Source organism: Camelus ferus, chromosome 15, assembly GCF_009834535.1.
Source record: "Camelus ferus isolate YT-003-E chromosome 15, BCGSAC_Cfer_1.0, whole genome shotgun sequence".
Classification (NCBI taxonomy): domain Eukaryota; kingdom Metazoa; phylum Chordata; class Mammalia; order Artiodactyla; family Camelidae; genus Camelus; species Camelus ferus.
Genome location: NC_045710.1, coordinates 53,405,717 through 53,416,954, shown reverse-complemented (window position 1 = coordinate 53,416,954; position 11,238 = coordinate 53,405,717). Strand labels below are relative to the sequence as shown.

Sequence of the window (11,238 nt, the reverse complement as noted above, 5' to 3'; positions counted from 1 at the left end):
ACACACTCAGCTACAGACAAAACCTCCATAAGCTACAGTCACATTAAGAGTTAAATACCACATAGGCAGCTAAAAGCCCATCACCTGGGTTATAGAAGTAAAAACCAACTGCAGAAAAAGTCCTTCCTCCTTAACAAACCTCCACAGCTAGATTACAAGACATGCCACACTTCTTGACCCACCAGAATCTTTCCCATATGAGTACTGGTTCCTCCACATCCACTCTTGGGTTATCTCTTAATATTTCTGGCCAACGTATCAGATGCTTAAGTTTCTGCAATTGCACATTCCCAAACTGAAGCTCATCCAAGGGACAAGCCCCTTCCCCATGTAGAATTTTCATCATAAGAGAGAACATTGAAGAACACATGACCTTTCTGCCAACAGTGGGCTCCCAAGAGGGAAAAAGACTGGAGGGAAGACAAACACACTCAGATTTTTCTATCCAGCTTGACTGATCGGTGAAGTCTTTGCACTTTCCTTGATCAAAGGGTAGGAATTACACTAATGGATGTTCCTGCTCAGGGAAGGAAAACGCAAGAACAGAGATTAAAAACACTCCCCCCGAAAGCTAAGGATGGTGGAGAAGAGAGATAAAAGGGGCCTGTGTCTTTAATGGCACTAGAGAGTTGCCACACCAGCCCTGAGTCTCTTGCCTCCAGACTTCTTGATATGTAAGCATTTGTTTGGGTTAAACGTTGTACTCCAGAAAAAGAAATGCTGGAGCCAGATCGGATCCACACTCAAAAAAAAAAAAAAATTGGATTCCACATTCAAAAAATATATATATTTCTACTACTAAAAATATATATATTTTTTCCATCATTCAGCTTAATTTTAGTGCTGATTTTTGGTTCCCTAAGAGCTGCATGAGTGATAGTCTTGGCCACCTAACTGGGGCCCCTTGGGGACTGGGCATTGTGAGCAGGACGCCTCTAGAAAGAGCTGAAGATAGAGGCTCAGATCGTGAGCCTCTTTGGGTCTTTACAGAGGTAATCAAGTGAAAATGAGGTCATCAGGGTGAGCCCTAGTCCAATATGACTGTTGTCTTTATAAGAGGAGAAAATTTGAACACAAAGATGGACACTTGCGCAGAGGGACACAATGTGGGGCGACACAGGGAGAAGACACCCGTCCACAAGCCGAGGAACACCAGAGGCTGACAGAAGCTAAGACGGAAGCTGAATAGAGCCTTCCTTAGTTCCTTCACAGGGACCTACTGACACTCTGATTTCAGACTCCTGGCCTCCAGAACTGTGAGAGAACAAATTTATGTTGTTCCGAGCAACCCAGTTTGTGGGACATTGTTATGGCAGCCCTGGGGAACTAACACAGCACGAAATGTCCTCAAGACCTACTGTGGCCAGGTGCTCTGTTAATGACCGCCAAAACTGCTGCTCATTGATACATCTTTGATATATATATAAATATATTCTTAGTTGTATAACAAGTCACCCCCAAAATTAGTGGCTTAAAACAACAAAATGTTGTTGTATTATCTCTCACAGTTTCTATGGGTCAGGAATTCAGGAGCAGCTTAAGTGGATGGTTTTGATTAAAGTCAAGATGTTGGTCTGAAAGCCTGACTGAGGCTGGAGGATCCACTTCCCTCTAGAGCATCACCACTGATGTGACTTGGCTATAGGGACTCCCAGTCCATGTGTCTCTCTGTTTCATATTCCAGATCCTGCCAGAAGATAAGATACAATTGGCCCAACCTGGTCTAGGTCTCCTCCTCTGGACCAATTACCTGCCTCGGAGAAGATTTAAAGAACATGGATCTGGTTGCTGGACCACAGCGCTATGATTTGGAGGCAGTGCTTAGACAAGGAGCAATTGTGAGTTGGGTACCACCTGTGGAGCTCCCAACCACAGGGCCCATCATAAGCCACATCCATTAGCACACTCTCTCAGCCAAGCTCTGGTTTGCAGGAAGCCAACCCAAAGCTTTGCTCACACTTACGATTTTCCTTGTTACCCTGTTCTTATATCCTGCAGGGTCTTGACGAGAAGAAAACAATCTTCCCTGTGGCCATGATGATCCCTAGAGCCCCAAGAATGATGAGAAACATGTCCTCACTTTTTACGTAATACAGCCCTTCAGTGCAGACTGAATCAGCCTTAGGTGGGACGTCCCAAGTCCCTCTTTTCCCTGGCTCCTTCTCGCTTCTCTTTCTACTCCTGCCCACCCTTACCCTCATCCTTCCATTCTAACGGAGTCCCCTGTGGTCAATGTCTTAGAGACTGCCTTCTCTTGGTGGCAGACGGAGCCTCCTCACAGCACTTCAAGTCTAGATAACTTTGGGCTTGCAGATTCTTCAGAGTAAAATGTCTCCAAGACGAACAAGCCTTTATCCTGCTAATTCAAATTATCTCTCAGAATTCACCTTTTTAATCGACATATAGTTGATTGACAATATTACATGTTTCAGGTGTACAACATAGTGATTCACAATTTTTAAAGATTATATTCCATTTATATTTATTCTAAAATATTGGCTATATTCACTATGCTGTACAATACATCCTTGTAGCTTATTTATTTTATACATGGTAGTTTGTACCTCTTAATCCCCTATCCCCATCTTGCCCCTCCCTCATTCCCTCTCCCCACTGGTAACCACTAGTTTGTATTCTATATCCCAGGATTCATTTTTATTCTAAGAGACCCTCTCCTCAAGAAGAGTGAAGATGAACTAAGGAGGTTCTACAACATGTATCATTTTTTTTAATCCCCTCTTCAAGTCTGGGTGTGAATCTCGTGACTCCTACTTGCTGTCTGTAACCGTGAAATATGACACAAGTTCAGCACTAGAAGGAGGGACTAATGGCAGTAGGTGTCACCCCAGGCAGCAGCTTCTGAATTACTATCCTAGATGGAGACTGTCACTCAGGAGCCATTCTGCCCCATGGCAGAGGCTGAGGGAAAAACACTAATCAGTATTGGAGAGGAGGTGGGCAGGGAGTGTGGGGTGGGGATCTCTTAGTCAGAGGCCCTGGTCCTATCCTAGAAGGAAGAATTTCTGACAAAAGAAGTTATATCCACATTGGTGGGTGATGGCTTCAAGATGAATAATATCTCAGCTATATTTGAGCTCCTGTTAAACGTAGAAAATTATGTCACAAGAAGCAGCATTTAATCTAAGCTTTATTCTCTGCCAAGTGAGGCCATTTAAGGATTTTTTCAAGTGTTAGGTTTCCAAAGCAGATTTGCCCTATTGGTGACAATGGGAACAAATGAGAAAATGATGAACAAGGCATCTGATCTGAATGTACCATGGAAAGTCACCTTCGGTGAGGGAAGGTGAAGGCTTGGGAGCGGGGAACCACACAGTCAGATGCGGGTTACTGCCAGGGGCCTAGTTTGTTTGAAGTGGTGAGTTTGTGAGTGCTTATTACATTATTAACTAAATAAATGTTATAAAGGAAGATGAGGTGTGGGGCAGAAGAGTCACTAAGTCTTCAACAATTCCACGTTCCTATCTTTTTTTTTTTCATTTTTCATTTTGATTAAGTAGAATTGTTACAATTTGACTGCACGTATACAATGTATTGCATGTAAATACGTATACACAATATACTGCACATATTTTTAAAATTTACATATATAAAATGTTCATTGTTTCTAAGAACATTTAGTGCTTTAAACTTACATAGTTATCAAAAGAATAAAGCCAACCACACAATAAGAATTAATTTAAGAAGATACATACACCCTGCTATTAACAGCAACATTCTTTATAATTGCCAAGATATGGAAGCATCATTAAATGCACATTAATAGATTAACTGATAAAGAAGATGCACCACATACATGTAATGGAATACAGCTCACCCATAAGAAAGAAGGCTATTTTGCCATTTGCAGCTCTTCACTCACTTTTTTCCCCCACTTAAAACCAGAATTTTATACCATGTTCCTATCTTTTAAATGGGATTATTTTTTACTGTTTAGAAAATACTATATTTAAAAAAAAAAGAGTAAACATCTCTATAATCCTATTGTGTGTGTATCGGATGTGAGAATTATAAACATTTCTCCCATCACCCCTTCAAATCCTGAGGAGGACCTCAGTAGGGTTGGGGCGGGCACTTCCTAACTTAGAAAATGGCAATAGAATAGGCAGATTTTCGGCTTCGCCAACTCCCTCAATCCACATGGTAAAAACATCCCTTTAAATATATTCGAAAGTGTTTACACACAAATGGTTGCTCAGTGATGATGGAAGTGAGGTGAATAGACCCAGTCCTGGAACTCCCACGACCTTGCTATTTGGGAAGGATTAGGGAAGACTGGCCACCAGTTATTAAATAAACACATGAATGTTGGAAGGGCGCTTTCACTCCATTCAAGCAAGAAAAAAGGTAAAGGGCATTTGATGGGCGATGAGTAAATTATGGGGCCAAGAATAATCCGCACCCCTCTGGCAAGCCACCTGGACAAAAGCGCGTTGCGTCTGAGGTGTGCCACGGCCAGGCTGGGTGCTGAAAGGGCTGCAAAGGTCGGTAAGGAGTGGTGCCTGCCCCCGGGGAGTCTGCAGTCTCACTGGGGAGACAGGTGTCTACACAGATAGCCATTTTACATAAAAACACGGAAGTTGACCAAGATTTAAAACGCAGGGCTTGGTGGTGGGATGTGGTGGTGGAAGGACGATGAATGCTCAGTGAGAAGGAGAAGGACTAGTCTGGGAATTCGAGTCATCTGGTGCTGAGGCTGCAGGAAAAGCCAGGGATGCCATGTACCCGGAGGCCCAGGAAGGGCGGGTGAGGAGCAGTGAGGACAAAGGGCATGAGGAAGGGCAGCCGCTAAATCTCAGTCCCACTCCTGGGCTTTCCAGAAGGCCCAAGGGTCCCTGGGAAAGAGGGTAACATGCCAAAGGGATAAGAGGACTGGGCATTGGTGTTGAGAGAGACCCAGCGCTGCATCCGCCCAGGGACCCACCAGCAGGGGAGGCTGTGTTCAGGGGCAGGTCTGGTGTGGGGTAGGAGGCTCCCTGGCTGGAGAGCCAGATCGGGGCCTGCGTCAGGATACTGGGAGGAAGGTGCTGCTTGGGATGGAGGAAGCATAGACAGCAGACTGCCGGGGACGTGGTCTAGAACCCAGTTTCTTCGTTTTTGTCCCGGATCTCCTACTTCCTGGCTCCTTCATCTTAGATTAAAATTTAAACTCTCTGTTCCTCAGATTTCTCATCTGTAAAATGTGGGCAATAAAATCACCTACCTCTTAGAGCAGAGATAGGCAGGACATGAGTTGACAAATTCAAAGTGCTAGCACGTAGTTCGCACTCGTCGGAGTTGGCTAGGATTATTCTATAGGCATGTGACCTCAGTGCCCCCGCCCCATCTCTCTGTCCCCACTGGGTTTTTTAAAAATCCATCCCATTTTAATGCAGGGCCAATTCATTCAGTTGGTCAAGGTGTGGAGTACTGAGGTCAGTCTCTCTATAGGTCCAATAATGCTTCTTTTAATTTTTTTTTAATTGAAGTATATAGTCAGTTACAATGTGCCAATGTCTGGTGTACAGCACAATGCAGTAATGCTTCTTGGTTCTACATCAGAGATGAGGCACACCTCCAGCACAGACCCCACCCAGGTGGGGGTGGGCAGCCATTCAAAAGCAGGTGCCGTTGGTCATAGGGGGCCCTTTCAGGGCATGGGCAAGGACCTCATCCCCCCTCATTGAACAATCAGTTTGGATCTCATTGCACCCACTGTTCTTTAATTTTCTAACATAAGGAGAGAGACTAAATATTTTCAGTCACATGCTTCTTTCCACCCACCTTCCCATCTCCTCCAGCCCCTCTATCAAAGCTAAGGCCCCAAAGAAGAGAGACTTGACATTCCTACTGCCCAGAAGAAAGGTTTAGGCTCTTAGATCACAGGTGACATGAGGCTCTTGAAGCAGCAGAACCACCAGGCAAGTCAGCTAGCGAGCTTGGAGGCAAAGGTGCTGGCAGCAGGCAGCCCGCAGCCTATATATGGAGCTGCCAGGAAAGTGACTGTTTCCAGGGTGAGCCGACACAGCCCTTCAGGAAAGGAGCAGCTCAGAACTTAGCAATGTGATTGAAGCCATGGTTCCTCTCACACCTCCATCCTCAGCCCAGCTCCCGCCCTGCTTGGGGCTGCTTTGGAAGTTTCGCTGCTGGTGCCCAACAGCTGCGTGGATTCTGCTCACAGGTATGCTTCCCAAACAGCCCTGGAGGAAATCTGGGTCTTCCACAGTGTTGGAGGTTTTGCGCTCAACAACAGGACTCCAGTGGTGGATATAATAGCCACCCAGTGAAGAGAGGGAAAATGAATCGAAGGAGATGGCACAGAAGTGCTGCCCGGGAGGTGAATCAGCCCAGACTCTCCCATTTGGAAACAGAGACTGTATGCCTGGGACAATGACTAAATCTTCTTTTAATTGTCGTCATTAAAACAAAACAGCCATAAAGGCAATGGCAGGTTAAAAGCAAGAAATTAAGGAATCCATGTACTGACATGGTGCATTTGTGAAGCTACAGTAGGCTCCTGGGTCCTCACGGCAACTTGCTCACAGCAATTCCCAGATCACTTCCTACTCAACCCGCATGGTGGTAAAAAGGACCCCACAAGTAGTGACTCTGTGAGGCTCTCTTCTCTCCTCACCAGGTTGATGACCCAGCTGTGATGGTCACAAGGACCAGGAAAGATCTGGACAAGGCAGCAAAGCCCAAGGAGACTTGCTTTGGCAGAAGTCTGAAATTAGCATGGAGAAGAAATGCATGTGCGTGTGCGTGTGCGTGTGCGTGTGCATGCGCGCGGAGTAGGGGGGTGGTGTGTGGAGAGAGAGAGAGAGAGAGAAATCAACCAGAGACAAGACCTCCAAAGCCATGTGGCAGAATTACCAGCCGGCAGCCCTGGAGATAATCTTGGCCATAGAGGGCCTTTGAAGAGGGATTCCTTCCTTAAACTGGCCTTTAGTCCCTTTTTTCTTATTTTAACAAAGATATATTTGATTTAATATCTTTGTCTTAGTGCTACTCGAACATACTTTGTTGCCTTGATGTGGGCTGTTTGAATGGTTCTTTTCTAGCCTTATCCTTACTTTCTTGCTTCTTTTTCTCAGGCTTCTAGTTATCTGTTATTTTCCCCTCACCTTTACATTGGATACATTAAACTTTATTCTTTAGAAAACTATTTGCTTCTATATGTTGGCTTTTCAGTTTAAAAAAAGTTAACCTCGTAAAAATTGGCCCTTTTTTATTTTCTTGTATATTCCTTTAAAATGTTGCAGCTTGTTTTGATATTTACAGACTTCATTCTTTCTTTTGCATTTTAATTTTTGCTCAACTTTTTATTCTTAAGGTTTAAAAAGAAAAGCAGCCTTGCTATTAACTGTATCAGTCATGTTTCAGAGCAGGAATGTGGCAGATTGTGCTTCATAAAAATGGCCACACCCACAAATGGAAAAGTATCCTTTCTTATGGGTGAGCTGTAGCCCATTACATACATGTGTTGCATGTTCTTTATCCATTCATCTATTGATGTGCACTTAGGATGCTTCCACATCTTGGCATTTATAAAGAATGTTGCTGTTAATAGTGGGGCGTATGTATCTTCTTGAATTAATTCTTATTTTGCGGTTGGCTTTATTCCTTTGATAACTATGTAAGTTTAAGGCTCTAAATGTTCTTAGAAACAATGAACAGTTCATATATATAAATTTTAAAAATATGTGCATATATCGTGTATATGTATTTACATGCAAGACATTGTATATGTGCAGTCAAATTGTAACAATTCTACCTAATAAAACTGAAAACTGAAAAAAAAAAAAGGCCACACTATGTCCGTCCCACATGCTCCTGCAGAACTTTGTCGCTATTCCCTCAGGAGGTGGTGTCTAAGTCCCCTCTGCTTGACCCTGAGTAGTTGAACCTGAGTGGGACTTTGTGGCCGTCTCAGTTACCAGAGTATTGCAGAAGTGACGCTCTAGGGCTTCTGAAAGTAAGGAACAAAGATGATCACACACACATACAAACAAACTTGTCCTTGGAGCCCAGCCACCGAGCTGTGATGAGAGGCCCACGTGGACAGGAAGAAACAATTCAGCTGACAGCCAGCACCGATTTGCCCTCTATATGAATAAGCCCTCCTGAAAGTAGACAGTCCAGCCTTCAGTAGAGCCCCGCCAACTTATATGGTGTGGAACAAAGATGAGCTTTCCTTGCCATATCCTGCCCAAATCACAGATGTGTGAGCAAAATAAATGATCGGTGCTGTTTTAAACCACTAAGTTGTGGGTGATTTGTCATACAGCAATAAGACAACTGAAACAGGGAAACAGAAACTGCTTTACATATTTCAAAGTGGAAGAGGTTTATCAGAGGATATCAGGTATTTAAAAATCTTTGGAAGGACTGAAATGACTCTTGGAATGTAAAATTATTGAGTTCAAAAAACACATTACATTCTGTATACCAGAAATTGACACAACATTGTAAACTGACTATACCTCAATTAAAAAACACACACACACACACACACACTATAGTAGATCAAATCCAAAGACTTGGAAGTCCCTACTGGTCAACACAACCACCTTTCAACACCTAAGAAGCCAGGGAGTAGACACTGGAGCCCTGGTGCTGGAAAACCTCAGGTCTCCTTGACATGACTTGGAGGCAAAAAAACAATCCAAAGATGCAGGAAGGTGACTTTTGTCCCACACCTGCCTTCCAAATCTCACGCAACGCATCTACTTGGTATTACCTGCTTTGCTTTCAGAATTCTAGCTAAAAAGGGGTCTGAGAACTGTGGTCTTCAACTTCCCAGCCTCTGCAAAGGGAGGCCTTTAGAAGCAAGGTGAAGTAGAGATTTAGCAAATCAGCTGAAAGTATCCACATCTACCTTCTGCCCAATTGATTACATCAACGTTTATCTTTTCAAACTGTTTTCATTTCCTTTTCTCCTTTTCTTCCCTTCTCCATCTTTACCTTGTTTTTTTTTTTTGTTGTTGTTGTTGTTGTTCCATTTTTATTCTGTCTATGGAATTAAGGGATGTAACAATGACTGACTGAGGAGACGGTACACTACAAGCAGGGGAGATGCATCTGGCCTCTCCTAATAGATATCCAGGCCTTACGGTTGGCTTCCCAACTGTGCCTGTCTTCTCCCTCCCCTCAGTCCCACTCTCCAAAGGCTAGCGCTGTTAATAACCTAAAATGTATTCATCCAGTCATTTTTCTATATGTTAATGTTTTTACACTCATAAAAATGTAATGGACCCAAAATATATACTGTCCTGCAATTAGTTTTTTTAGTTGCAATGTATCAAAATACCTTTCTAACAGTATACATGGATCTATCTCATTTTCAACAGCTACCAGTTTTTCAATGGCATGAATTACTGTAATTATTTAACCAATCCTCTCTTGATGGATATGTAGTTTGTTTCCAGTGTTTCTCTATTTCAGTCAATGCTATAAGAAATCTTCGTGCATGTCTACGTTGTGGGAAATTTTGTTTGGAATAGATTTCTAGAAGTGTAGCTGTTGAGTCAGAGGAAATTTGTACTGTTTTCCTTTCTTTCCAAAGGCATTTTTAATGTTTAAAAATTCAAACAAGGAGTTATATAAAGTGAAATGCAGAAATCCCTCCACAACACTTCCCCACTCTTAATGGTTTAATGTGTGTCCTTCAAGGCCTTCCTCTACGAATATGCAAACACAGACACACAAGAAACACACACACATAAATATAAATTGTTTTTCAAAGATGGGAACATCTTACGTGTATATTGTTCTGTGTTGCTTTTAAACTCAACAATATTTAAAAACTTAAATGTATGATAAGTGTTATCTTAAATAGCTCTTTGTTTAGACATACCTCATTCCTTTTTAATGCCAATGCTGAATATTATTACCCTTTTAAACTTTTGCTTGTCTGAAGGGTAAAAATCTTCATCTCTTACATCTCACTGTTGTTTGATTTACATTTATCTTATTAGCAATGAGGTTGAACATCTTTTTTTTAGGATTTACTTTTTTAATTTTTAATTTTTTCTGAAGAATAGTTGATTTATAGTGCTGTGTTAGTTTCAGGTGCACAGCAAAGTGATGTAGTTATATATGTATATCTATTCTTTTAGAGATCCTTTTCCATTATAGGTTATTATAAGATATTGAATATAGTTTCCTGTGCTCTACAGTAAGTCCCTGTTGTCTATCTGTTTTATATGTAGTAGTGTGTATATGTTTATCTCAAACTCATTTATCCCTCTCCTCCCCTTACGCCTTTGGTAACCATAAGTTCATTTTCTATGTCTGTGAGCCTATTTCTGTTTTGCAAATAAGTTCATTTGTATCATTTTTTTAGACTCCACATACAAGCAATAAATGATTGAACATCTTTCTATCTCTTTATCATTTGTATTGCTCCTTCTTTAACTTGCCTGTCATATCCTTTGGCTAAATGTCTATTGAGTTGTTTGTCTCTTGAAGTTTATTTGTAGGTATTAGGCCAAGTCTATTGCATAAAGAGAGAAGGTTTTTTTTTTTCCTCTAAGACTGTTCTTTGTTTTAAGTTTTGTTTATGAAGGCTTTTGTCAAGCAATATTTAAAATTTTCACATACGCAAACCTGCCCATCTCTTTTAATATGGCTCCTGAGTTTTATTTCATGCATGCAAAGACCTTCCTCATGCCAAATTATAAAAATATTCTCCTGTACAATTTTTTTGCTATTTTATACTGGTAAGTAGGATTTATTGGTGGGCATGAGTAAGGAGGGGACAGTGCCAGGGCTGTCATGGATATGGGGCCTGCCCTTTGTCCAGGGGGCCATGATTAAGGATGTATTTGACCCCACAGCTATCTCAGATGAGCTGCTTTTTTTCACATCATGTTTTCAAATTCATTCGCATTAAACTTAGTGAATCCCCACTTCTTGGAGATGTGGATCTTCTAGCAGCTGGGGAACTTGAACTTGGCCCTGCATAGGGCCTCAGTCTCATGAAGAGACATGATGACTTGGCCAATGTGGCCCCTGGCTACATTGGGGCTTTCCAAAGGCACTGTGCCTACCTTTCTGGAGCCTAGGCTGGGGATAGCATGCCAGATGTGAATGTCCACTGGAAAGAGCTGTCTCCAGGGTCCCCAAGAGCAACCCATGCAGGCAACAGGCTGCATACACAACCAAGGAGGCTGCTGTTTGCCGCCACTGCATCCTGGATCCCCATAAGGAAAAGAACACATTTAGCTTAATTGGCTGCAG

At 42.4% G+C, this 11,238-nt stretch overlaps 1 non-coding gene across 1 annotated transcript; it reads right to left on the bottom strand.

Annotated features, from left to right (window-relative positions):
• Positions 1 to 11,103: 11,103 nt before the first annotated feature.
• LOC116669099 lies at positions 11,104 to 11,238 on the bottom strand. The gene has a single exon (XR_004326484.1). It is a non-coding gene; the product is annotated as a small nucleolar RNA SNORA70 (small nucleolar RNA).